General features: G+C 43.8%; 1 protein-coding gene across 2 annotated transcripts in view; it reads right to left on the reverse strand.

The window, feature by feature from the left end:
• Positions 1 to 13,069, reverse strand: part of MYO7B (myosin VIIB) — a 258,153-nt gene that overhangs the window by 233,411 nt on the left and 11,673 nt on the right. The gene's annotated exons all lie outside the window — the stretch shown is intronic.

A 13,069-nucleotide genomic window follows, 5' to 3' on the forward strand; every position in this document is an offset into this window, starting at 1 on the left:
ACCCCAGAAAAGGCACATCTGCAAGATGCGCCTATTCTGGCACTTGGCCACTCTCTTCCCATTCCCGTGTAGTGGTGGGATATGGGGTAATGAAGGGTTAATGTCACCTTGCTATTGTAAGGTGACATTAAGCCAGGTTAATAATGGAGAGGCGTCAATTATGACACCTATCCATTATTAATCCAATTGTCTGAAATGGTTAAAAAAACACACACACACACACACACACACACACACACACACACACACACACACATTATTACAATATCCCACTGCTACACGGGAATGGGAAGAGAGTGGCTCCAGGCTATTACTATCTGCCCTCAGTCACTGGCTTTACTATTCTGGCGGAGGAAATTGCGCGGGAGCCCACGCCAATTTTTTCTGCGATTTAACCCTTAAATTTAATAGCTAGAGCGCCCAAATTTTGCACATACACACTACTAACATCAGTAGTGTGGAATATGCAAAAAAAAGGGATATGAGATGGTTTACTGTATGTAAACCATGTCTCATATCATGTCGGGTTTGGGAAAGAGATAGCAAAAGCCGGCAATGGAATTACCGGCTTTTAAGCTATCTAGCGCTGTATGATATATTAATATTAATGCGCTCACGGGGAGAGCAGGCCGATCGCGGCCGGGTGTCAGCTGACTATCTCAACTGACATCCGACACTGTGTGCCAGGAGCAGTCACGGACAGCCCCTGGCACATTAACCCCCGACACACTGCGATCAAACATGATCGCAGCGTTCCGGGGGCATAGGGAAGCATCGCGCAGGGAGGGGGCTCCCTGCGTGCTTCCCTGAGACCCTCGGTACAAGGCGATGTGCTCACCTTGTACCGAGCGTCTCCTCCCTGCAAGCCCTGGATCCAAAATGGCCGCGGGGCTGCATCCGGGTTCTGCAGGGAGGTGGCTTACCAAGCGCCTACTCAGAGCAGACGCTGGTAAGCCAGGAGCAGTGCACGTCAGATCATTAATCTGACATAGTGCATTGCAAAGTGTCAGATCAGCGATCTGACGATATAACATGATGCCCCCCCTGGGGCAATGTTATAAAGTAAAAATATTTAGATGTGTAAAAAAAAAAATTACAAAATAAAGAAAAAAAATATACATATTGTTCCCATAAATACATTCCTTTATCTAAATTACAAAAAAACAATAAAAGTATACATATTTATTATCGCCGCATCCGTAACAACCCGACCTATAAAACTGTCCCACTAGTTAACCCCTTCAGTAAACAGCGTAAAAAAAAAGAGGCAAAAAACAGCGCTTTATTATCATACCGCCGACCAAAAAGTGGAATAGCACGTGATCAAAAACACAGATATAAATAACCATGGTACTGCTGAAAACGTCATCTTGTCCCGCAAAAAAAGGAGCCACCATACAGCGTCATCAGCGAAAAAATAAAAAAGTTATTGTCCTCAGAATAAAGCGATGTAAAAATAATTCTTTTTTTCTATAAAATAGTGTCACGGATCCCTTTTCCGTGGTGTCACTTATTCGTCACGTGCCCACTCTCACACGTGACTTGGGGTTGTGCCTGCAAGGGTTAATCTATCTCCCCACTCTCAGTCCAGCATTCAACCTCTGTCCTATACTGTAATGGGAGCATAAATCACACACCGACCCAGGCCACACACCCGCTCATACACGCTGCCATAACTCATCGAATACACGGGCGATGAGTCCCGGAACTAATAATACTAATAATGTTTATCACTCATAAGGCTCACACACCTTAGGGTATGGATTCTTTTAAAACATTCAAGGTTCAACTTGTTAAAGTTTTATACTTTAATAACAAAAGGTTCAATGCTTACAATAAGAAAAAAGGTATAAAAATATGATAATAAAAAGACATACAACTTATGCAAAACAGTATAAAATAAAGAAGAGAAATTTACAGAAATTATCTGAGAGTTGCTTCTGCTTCCTGAGGGTAGGACGAATGTAGATTGGATCACACCAGCTTCTCAGGCTGCCCCCATCATGTGAACACAATTCTCTGTCTGCAGCCTAAATTTATAACTTTGGTCTGGAGGTCAGGTTTCTAGACCGGCCCCTCAGGTTAATATCATAATTGCTGGCTTGTTGATTGGCCACGGCTGCGCTACTAATGAATATATAATTTTTCTCTCGAGACACTTGTGAAAAGGTTCTCAGGAATAGATACCCTCAGGCCGCAATTAACATCTCCCCTCCAAGACCTAGGAGGTGCCAAATGTTGCATTTCTTCTTGGCCCTAGCTAGACCTCCTGGTGAGGTATGGAGACACAATTTCTACTAGTCCAAGGAAGTACCTATTAACATCTAGGTGCGACTTGCCTTCAGGACAGATGTTACATTATCACTAGTCACACATACAGTGGGGCAAAAAAGTATTTAGTCAGTCAGCAATAGTGCAAGTTCCACCACTTAAAAAGATGAGAGGCGTCTGTAATTTACATCATAGGTAGACCTCAACTATGGGAGACAAACTGAGAAAAAAAAATCCAGAAAATCACATTGTCTGTTTTTTTTACATTTTATTTGCATATTATGGTGGAAAATAAATATTTGGTCAGAAACAAAATTTCATCTCAATACTTTGTAATATATCTTTTGTTGGCAATGACAGAGGTCAAACGTTTTCTGTAAGCCTTCACAAGGTTGCCACACACTGTTGTTGGTATGTTGGCCCATTCATCCATGCAGATCTCCTCTAGAGCATTGATGTTTTTGGCTTTTCGCTTGGCAACACGGACTTTCAACTCCCTCCAAAGGTTTTCTATAGGGTTGAGATCTGGAGACTGGCTAGGCCACTCCAGGACCTTGAAATGCTTCTTACGAAGCCACTCCTTCGTTGCCCTGGCGGTGTGCTTTGGATCATTGTCATGTTGAAAGACCCAGCCACTTTTCATCTTCAATGCCCTTGCTGATGGAAGGAGGTTTGCACTCAAAATCTCACGATACATGGCCCCATTCATTCTTTCATGTACCCGGATCAGTCGTCCTGGCCCCTTTGCAGAGAAACAGCCCCAAAGCATGATGTTTCCACCAACATGCTTTACAGTAGGTATGGTGTTTGATGGATGCAACTCAGTATTCTTTTTCCTCCAAACACGACAAGTTGTGTTTCTACCAAACAGTTCCAGTTTGGTTTCATCAGACCATAGGACATTCTCCCAAAACTCCTCTGGATCATCCAAATGCTCTCTAGCAAACTTCAGACGGGCCCGGACATGTACTGGCTTAAGCAGTGGGACACGTCTGGCACTGCAGGATCTGAGTCCATGGTGGCGTAGTGTGTTACTTATGGTAGGCCTTGTTACATTGGTCCCAGCTCTCTGCAGTTCATTCACTAGGTCCCCCCGTGTGGTTCTGGGATTTTTGCTCACCGTTCTTGTGATCATTCTGACCCCACGGGGTGGGATTTTGCGTGGAGCCCCAGATCGAGGGAGATTATCAGTGGTCTTGTATGTCTTCCATTTTCTAATTATTGCTCCCACTGTTGATTTCTTCACTCCAAGCTGGTTGGCTATTGCAGATTCAGTCTTCCCAGCCTGGTGCAGGGCTACAATTTTGTTTATGGTGTCCTTTGACAGCTCTTTGGTCTTCACCATAGTGGAGTTTGGAGTCAGACTGTTTGAGGGTGTGCACAGGTGTCTTTTTATACTGATAACAAGTTTAAACAGGTGCCATTACTACACGTAATGAGTGGAGGAAAGAGGAGACTCTTAAAGAAGAAGTTACAGGTCTGTGAGAGCCAGAAATCTTGATTGTTTGTTTCTGACCAAATACTTATTTTCCACCATAATATGCAAAAAAAAATGATAAAAAAACAGACAATGTGATTTTCTGGATTTTTTTTTCTCAGTTTGTCTCCCATAGTTGAGGTCTACCTATGATGTAAATTACAGACGCCTCTCATCTTTTTAAGTGGTGGAACTTGCACTATTGCTGACTGACTAAATACTTTTTTGCCCCACTGTATAACCCTAGACATATGTCATTACACATATATATATATATGCACACACATATTTTACCACACCTCCCTCCTTATGAACGTGCATGGGGGTTGACTTACAGGTCAGCTCCCGAGCACATATCTGGTTTTGCTCCATCTTGGCAAGACAGGCCATCAGCATTGCCATGATCAACTCCCTTCTTGTGCTGAATTGTAAAATCATATTGCTGAAGTATCAAACTCCATCTAAGCAATTTCCCATTGTCCCCAACTACTCTGTTGAGCCAACTCAATGGGTTATGATCTGTGATCACGATGAAGTTGCGCCCATAGAGGTATGGTTGCAGCTTCTGCAAAGCCCACACAATTGCCAAACATTCTTTTTCAATGGTGGCATAAGCCACTTCTCTGGGCAGGAGTTTCCTGCTTAGGTACAGACCTCTACTTAGTTTCATGATGGTGAGGTACGATGCTTTAGCTAGCTGCTCTAACAGCTCATCTATCCTCGGCATGGGGTAGACCTCACATGTAGTCAGTACGTTTAATTTCCTGTAGTCTACACAGAACCGGGTAGTACGGTCCTTTTTTGGGACAAGAACCACAGGCGAGGCCCAGGCACTCTGGGATTTTTGTATCACCTTGAGTTTCAGCATCTCCTCTACCTCTTCCCTCATGTGTGCCTTCACCTCTGCAGACACACGGTATGCAGACTGCCGTACTGGGGGATTAGTACCAGTGTCCACATGGTGAACTGCTAAGTGTGTCCTCCCAGGCTCCCCTGTGAAGACTTTGGTGAACTCGCTGAGCGACCCCATCAGCTCAGACCTCTGACTGTGGGATAGCTCAGGGTTAAACTCTGCTGACTCCAGGGACTCCATGTACTGAGTCCCGGCCCCCACATCCAGTGACTGATCTGCCTCCCCCTCTTCAGGCAGGCTACAGACAGGTAAGACACAGGCTTCCCTGGCATGATGAGCCTTCAACATATTTACATGAAACACTTTCTGACGCTTTGCATGCTCATCTAGTGTCACCACATAATTAACATCATTCAGCCGCTTATGTACAGTATATGGTCCCTCCCATGCGGCCTGCAATTTATTCTGTAACAGGGACCAACACCCAAACCTTCGGCCCTTCCTCGTAGGCTCTCAGTCTGGCATTACGGTTGTACCAGACCTTCTGGTTGATTTGGGCCTTGGTCACGTTCTCATGGGCCAGGTTGCTCAGCTTTTGCATTCTCTCTCTGAGCCACAGTACATATTCGACCACTGAGACTCCAGTAGTTCTGGGGTTGTCCTCCCAACAGACCTTAATCAAATCAAGTGGAACCTGACCCTCCTCCCATAAACCAGTTCAAAGGAAGATAATCCAGTAGACGCCTGGGGTACCTCTCTGTAGGCAAACAACAGATGGGGGAAGTACCGCTCCCAGTCTCTCCCTTCAGTCTCCACCAGCATTTTGAGCATTTGCTTTAATGTTCCATTAAAACGCTCGCAGAGTCCGTTGGTTTGGGGATGATAGGTGCTGGCCACAAAATGCTGTACTAGTATTCTTTCACAGAGGCTTTCCATCAGATCAGACATGAACTGGGTTCCCTGATCGGTCAACATTTCCCTAGGGAAACCCACACGAGAGAACACAGTCAGTAAAGCATCCGCCACTTTGTCTGCTCGGATGGAGGACAGTGCCACAGCTTCCGGGTATCGTGTAGCATAGTCCACCACTGTGAGGATGTACTTTTTGCCAGAGCTGCTAGGAAATGCAAGTGGCCCTATGATATCCACAGCCACTCGCTGGAAAGGTTCATCGATCACAGGCAGTGGTATCAATGGAGCTTTCTGTATATTCCCGGACTCCCCAACTCTCTGACAAACTACACATGATCGGCAGTAATTGGCAGTATCTGTCCCCATCTTGGGCCAATAGAAGTTATGTGTCAGGCGAGCTTTAGTCTTTTGTATTCCAAGGTGTCCTGCCAAAGGAATTTCATGGGCAATCCTCAATAATTGTTGCCTAAATGGATAAGGGACGATCAGCTGCTGTTCATAGTCCCAAGATTCTATATTATCCGTGGGGATAGTCTTTGTATACAGTATGCCCTGGTCCCAGTATACTCTCTCTTTGTCAGAAGCAGCAGGGGGTCGGTCTGCAAGACATCTGAGCTCTTCCAGACTGACATCTGTCTGCAGGGCCTCCTGGAAGCTCTGACGGTCAGCCTGCAGGCCCTGGCCTAGTGTGACTGCCAGGCCCTGGTCTGAAGCTGAGTTTTCAGTGTCTGTTATCAGGGACCTTGGTGGGTCTGCCATGTATGGAGGCTCCGGGGCCACAGTATGGGCCTCCTGTTCTGGCAGTTACGTCTGAGACTCATCCTCTAATCTCTGGGCCTGAGTCTGAGCCGAAGCCTGACTCCGGGTCACAGCTGCCACATAATTACAGTCCTGTGCATTGGGACATTTTCCCTCCTCGCACGGGATCTCAGGTGGGTCACTTTCTTCCACCTTCTCTGCATCATTTACTTGCAAGGGAGGAACATAGTGGGACACCATCCTCCCCAGGTCTGTGCCTAGCAACACATTGGTGGGAATAGCCTCTGATGCTCCCACTTCCCTCAGTCCCTTCCCTGCTCCCCAGTCCAGGTACACACGGGCCATGGGCATGGCAGGGCTGACCTCTCCAATCCCGGTTATAGACATAGTCTTTCCTGGTATGATATCAGCAGGGGTTATCTTGGCTGGACGCACCAGGGTCACCTCTGCCCCAGTGTCTCTGAGACCAATGGTGACTTTATTGCCAACAGTGACAGATTGACAGTTCTCATTAGCCCTCACATCAGAGTTGGCTACAAAGAGGACAGACGATGTGGAAAGAGAGGGCTTTGTGGTTGTAATTGGGCGTTTCTCCCTATCAGGGCAGACAGCGTTAACATGTCCCACTTTGTTGCAGGAGAAGAACCGGCGGGGCCCCATAGAAGGTGGGCTTGGACAGCACCGGTGATTGGCCGGCAGAGGGAGAAGGGTCCCCGTTTGGCTTACCTCCCCTCCAGCTGAATCCCGATGGCTTCTGCACCTCAGGCATCCTGTTAGCCACATAGCAGTCCGCAATCCTTGCAGCCTGATCCGCAGTTTGTGGCTCCCGATCACACACAAATTGTCGTACATCCGTGGGGCACACGTGAAGAAACTGATTCTTGACCATAAGATCCGTTAAGTCCTCAAAACTATTAACAGAATGTCCCCTAATCCATTGGTGGAACGTGGTCCTCAAGGTGCTCACAACATCCGCATAGCTGTCAGTTGATCCACGTTGTAGGTTTTGGAACTTTCTACGATACACTTTTGGTGTCAGGTTGTATTTCCTGATCAAGGCCTCTTTTATGGCCTCATAGTTCGCATCTAGCTCTGGTGGGAGGCCAGCAAAAACTTCCAGGGCTTTGCCTCTGGTGTTAGATACTGTGCCCACTGCTAACGGGGTAGATGGTACTGCCTGCAGGTTTTTTCAAACCCCCGAAGGAAAGTATCTAAGTCTGTATCCTTCTCCATCACAGGGAAGTTTTCAAGACGTGGTCTCCTTGGATTTATGTCCTGGGAGGGGTTTATCTGAGGACTCATACCCTGCTCTATTTGAGCCTTCTGAAGCTGGAACGCTCTGTCCTCCCGGCGTTCTGCAGCCTCTCTCTCAGCCCGGTCCCGGCGTTCTGCAGCAGCAGCCTGTCGGTACTGTAGAATCAGCTGCATGCGCAGATTGGGATCACTTGTTCCCAGCCATTGTAAGTCCATTTGCAAAGTACAGTCCATAGGCTCCTCAGCACTGGCATTGCTGACATTTCCATCAGGCATCTCCGGTGCAAGAGCTGGCATTGCTGGGTCTCTCTGAGGTGGGCTCTCTCCTTGCCCAGATGTTCCAGCACTTTGCTCTATGTCCTGCTTGACCAAGGCGCGTATCAGCAGCTCCCTGGATCTGTTGGCTGTCTCTATTCCTCTCTGCTCACAGAGGTTGGTCAGAGCCTCTTTGCTCTGCTTCTTGCACTGGGCTGCCATATCGATGAACAGCCTTTGCCAAATAAAAAATAGAAGAGAAAAACGGGGAGGGGAAACTGTTTGCAAGTATGTCTAATTAAGGGAAGAAAAAAAAAAAACCACGATGTTCCAGCTCCAAAAGGTAAAATAAACAAACTTTATTGGGAAAATATAAAAATATGAAAAATCATGAGCTCCATGAAGACAACACCATGACCTGCGTGAGTTTGGCTACGCGTTTCGACCGGAAAGGTCTTTGTCAAAGCACATCTACCAAGATTCCTGTGAGAATACTTTGACAAAGACCTTTCCGGTCGAAACGCGTAGCCAAACTCACGCAGGTCATGGTGTTGTCTTCATGGAGCTCATGATTTTTCATGTTTTTATATTTTCCCATTATTTTCCCAATAAAGTTTGTTTATTTTACCTTTTGGAGCTGGAACATCGTGGTTTTTTTTTTTTCTTCCGTTGGTTCGCATCGTGTCAGGACTTGGTTCCGTGCTCTGCTGGATGTGGTGAGCTGGCTTTTTTTTCTTTTTTCTTTGCATATGTCTAATTAAGCACTGAGTTGAACCTTGAAGAACTGGTGCACTCCTCGCACGGATACCAATTCTTTAGTACAGGGAATAATTGCTTAAACCATGCACTAATGCTCTAATAGAAATAATTCTATCCCACCGCTCTGCCACCAATTGTCACGGATCCCTTCTCCTTGGTGTCACTTATTCGTCACGTGCCCACTCTCACACGTGACTTGGGGTTGTGCTTGCAACGGTTTTTTATCTCCCCTCTCTCAGTCCAACATTCAATGTCTGTCCTATGCTGTAATGGGAGCATAAATCACACACCGACCCAGGCCACACACCTGTTCATACACGCTGCCACCACTCATCGAATACACGGGCGATGAGTCCCGGAACTAACAATACTAATAAAAATATGCTTATCACTCACAAGGCTCACACACCTTAGACTATGGATTCTTTTAGAACATTCAAGGTTCAACTGGTTAAAGTTTTATACTTTAATAACAAAAGATTCAATGCTTACAAGCAAAAGGTATAAAAATATGATAATAAAAAGACATACAACTTATGCAAAACAGTGTCAAAATAAACAGGAGAAACTTACAGAAATTATTTAACTGGTAGTTGCTTTCTGCTCCCTGAGGGTAGGAAGAATGTAGATTGGATCACACCAGCTTCTCAGGCTGCCACCATCATGTGAAGACAATTCTCTGTCTGCAGCCTAAATTTATAACTTTGGTCTGGAGGTCAGGTTTCTAGACCGGCCCCGCAGGTTAATATCATAATTGCTGGCTTGTTGATTGGCCACGGCCGCGCTACTAATGAATATATTATTTTTCTCTTGAGACACTTGTGAAAAGGTTCTCAGGAATAGATACCCTCAGGCCGCAATTAACATCTCCCCTCCAAGACCTAGGAGGTGCCAAATGTTACCTTTTTTCTTGGCCCTAGGGTTAGGCTTTGGATTACGTCTATGGTTGGGATTACAGTTAGGTGTTTAGGGGTGTGTCAGTGTTAGCGGTGTGGTTAGGGTTATGCTTAGGGATGGAATTAGGGTTAGGGGTGTGTTGGAGTTAGGGTTGGGGTTAGGGGTGTGGTTGGGATTAGGGGTGTGTTAGGGTTGGAGTTAGAATTGGGGGGTTTCCACTGTGTAGCCACATCAGGGGCTCTCCAAATGCGACATGGCGTCCAATCTCAATCCCAGCCAATTCTACGTTGAAAACTTAAAACTGCTCTCCTTCCCTTCCAAGCTCTGCCGTGAGCCCGAACAGTGGTTTACCCCCACATATGGGGTATCAGCGTACTCAGGAAAAATTGGACAACAACTTTTGCCTTCCAATTTCTGCTGTTACTTTTGGAAAAATAAAAATTTGGGGGCTAAAAAATCATTTTTGTGGGAAAAAAATGATTTTTTATTTTCACGGCTCTGCGATATAAACTTTATAAACACATCTAGATAAGTTCCCTGGGCGGTCTAGTTTCCAAAATGGGATGACTTGTGGGGGGTTTCTACTGTTTAGGCACATCAGTGGCTCTGCAAATGCAACATGATGCCTGCAGACCATTCCATCAAAGTTTGCATTCCAAAACACCACTACTTCCCTTCTGAACCCCGACGTGTGCCCAAACAGTCGTTTTCTCCCACATATGGGGTATCAGCGAACTCAGAACAAATTGGACAACAACTTTTGGGGTCCAATTTCTCCTGTTACCCTTGGGAAAATACAAAACTGGGGGGGGCTAAAAAATCATTTTTGTGGAAAAAAAAAGATTTTTTATTTTCACGGCTTTGCGTTATAAACTTTAGTGAAACACTTGAGGGTTCAAAGTTCACACAACACATCTAGATAAGTTCCTTGGGTGTCTAGTTTCCAATATGGGGTCACTTGTGGGGTTTTTCTACTGTTTAGGTACATCAGGGGCTCTGCATACACAATGTGATACCTGCAGACCATTCCATCTAAGTCTGCATTCCAAAACGGCGCTCCTTCCCTTCCGAGCTCTGCCATGCGCCCAAACGGTGGTTCCCCCCACATATGGGGTATCAGCGTACTCAGTACAAATTGCACAACAACTTTGGGGTCCAATTTCTCCTGTTACCCTTGGGAAAATAAAAATTGAAGGCAAAAAAATCATTTTTGTGAAAAAAAATATGATTTTTTATTTTTATGGCGCTACATTATAAACTTCTGTGAAGCACTTGGGGGTTCAAAGTGCTCAACACACATCTAGATAAGTTCCTTAGGGGGTCTACTTTCCAAATTGGTGTCACTTGTGGGGAGTTTCCATTGTTTAGGCACATCAGGGGCTCTCCAAACGCGACATGGCGTCCCATCTCAATTCCAGCTAATTTTGCATTGAAAAGTCAAAGGGCGCTCCTTCTCTTCCGAACTCTGCCATGCGCCCAAACAGTGGTTTACCCCAACATATGCAGTATCAGCGTACTCAGGACAAATTGCACAACAACTTTTGGGGTCCAATTTAGGCACATCAGGGGCTTTCCAAAGTGTCAGATCAGCGATCTGACTTTACACAGTGATGTCCCACCCTGGGACAATGTAAAAAAGTAAAACATTTTTTTTTTACATATGTAAAAATAATTTAAAAAAAATCCTAAATAAAAAAAATATATATTTTTCAAAAAAAGACATTTCTTTATGTAAATAAAAAAAAATAAAAGTACATATATTTAGTATCGCCGCGTCCATAACGAGCCAACCTATAAAACTGTCCCACTAGTTAACCACTTGAGTGAACACCGTAAAAAAAAGAGGCAAAAAGCAATACTTTATCATCATACTGCCGAACTAAAAGTAGAATAACACGTGATAAAAAAGACGGATATAAATAAACATGGTACCTCTGAAAACGTCATCTTGTCCTGCAAAAAAGGAGCCGCCATACAGCAACATCAGCAAAAAATAAAAAAAGTTATAGCCCTCAGAATAAAGCGATGCAAAAATAATTATTGCACAACAACTTTTGAGGTCCAACTTCTTCTGTTACCCTTGAGAAAATAAAAAATTGGGGGCGAAAAAATCATTTTTGTGAAAAAATATGATTTTTTATTTTTATAGCTCTACATTATAAACTTCTGTGAAGCACTTGGGGTTCAAAGTGCTCACCACACATCTAGATAAGTTCCTTAGGGGGTCTACTTTCCAAAATGGTGTCACATTGTTTAGGCACATCAGGGGCTCTCCAACGTGACATGGCGTCCTATCTCAATTCCAGTCAATTTTGCATTGAAAAATGGTGCTCAATCCCTTCCGAGCTCTGCCATGCGCCCAAACAGTGGTTTACCCCCACATATGGGGTATCTATGTACTCAGGACAAATTGTACAACAATTTTTGGGGTCCAATTTCTCCTGTTACCCTTGATAAAATAAAACAAATTGGATCTGAAGTAAAAAATTTTGTGAAAAAAAGTTAAATGTTCATTTTTTTAAAAACATTCCAAAAATTTCTTTGAAGCACCTGAAGGGTTAATAAACTTCTTGAATGTGGTTTTTAGCACCTTGAGGGGTGCAGTTTTTAGAATGGTGTCTCATTTGGGTATTTTCTATCATATAGACCCCTAAAAGTGACTTCAAATGTGATGTGGCCCCCTAAAAAAATGGTATTGTAAAAATGAGAAATCGCTGGTAATATTTTAACCCTTATAACTTCCTAACAAAAAAAATTTTAGTTCCAAAATTGCGCTGATGTAAAGTAGACATGTGGGAAATGTTCCTTATTAAGTATTTTGTGTGACACATCTCTGTGATTTAAGGGCATGAAAATTAAAAGTTGGAAAATTGCGCAATTTTCAAAATTTTTGCCAAATTTCCGTTTTTTTCACAAATAAACGCAAGTCATATTAAATAAATTTTACCACTATCATGAAGTACAATATCTCATGAGAAAACAGTGTCAGAATCACTGGGATCCATAAGCGTTCCAGAGTTATTACCTTATAAAGGGATAGTGGTCAGAATTGTACAAATTGGCCCGGTCATTAACATTCAAACCTCCCTTGGGGGTTAAGGGGTTAAGTTCTGTTTTTCTATTGCATCAAATGCTTATTTCATGCAATAAAATATTTGTTAATTATGTAAAAATCATACAATGTGATTTTCTGGTTTTTATTTTTAGACTTAATCTCTCACAGTTTAAGTGTACTGTAAAAATTACAGAACATCTCCATTCTTTGTAGGTGGGAAAACTTGCAAAATCGGCAGTGTATCAAATACTTATTTTCCCCACTGTATGTATAATACTACACCCTACTGAATATTGACTTATATTTCCTGTTGCTCCATACCTATTTTTACTTGACATTTAACTGCACGCCATGCAACATAACAAGCATTTATGGGGTTTACACGTATTCACCCACCAATATTATTTTTATCAATTGAATCTAATAAAGTTTATATTTTTTTTAACTTATGGTTTGACCAATTCTGTCATGGTACATATGCCTCTCTTTTGGCCTAGCTATCTTTCCAGTGCCTTTTTGGGACACCACTTTTCCTAGCATTGCAAGTTTTGGTAGCTCAGATTTGCCAAATAAAAAC

Source organism: Ranitomeya imitator, chromosome 5, assembly GCF_032444005.1.
Source record: "Ranitomeya imitator isolate aRanImi1 chromosome 5, aRanImi1.pri, whole genome shotgun sequence".
Lineage (NCBI taxonomy): Eukaryota > Metazoa > Chordata > Amphibia > Anura > Dendrobatidae > Ranitomeya > Ranitomeya imitator.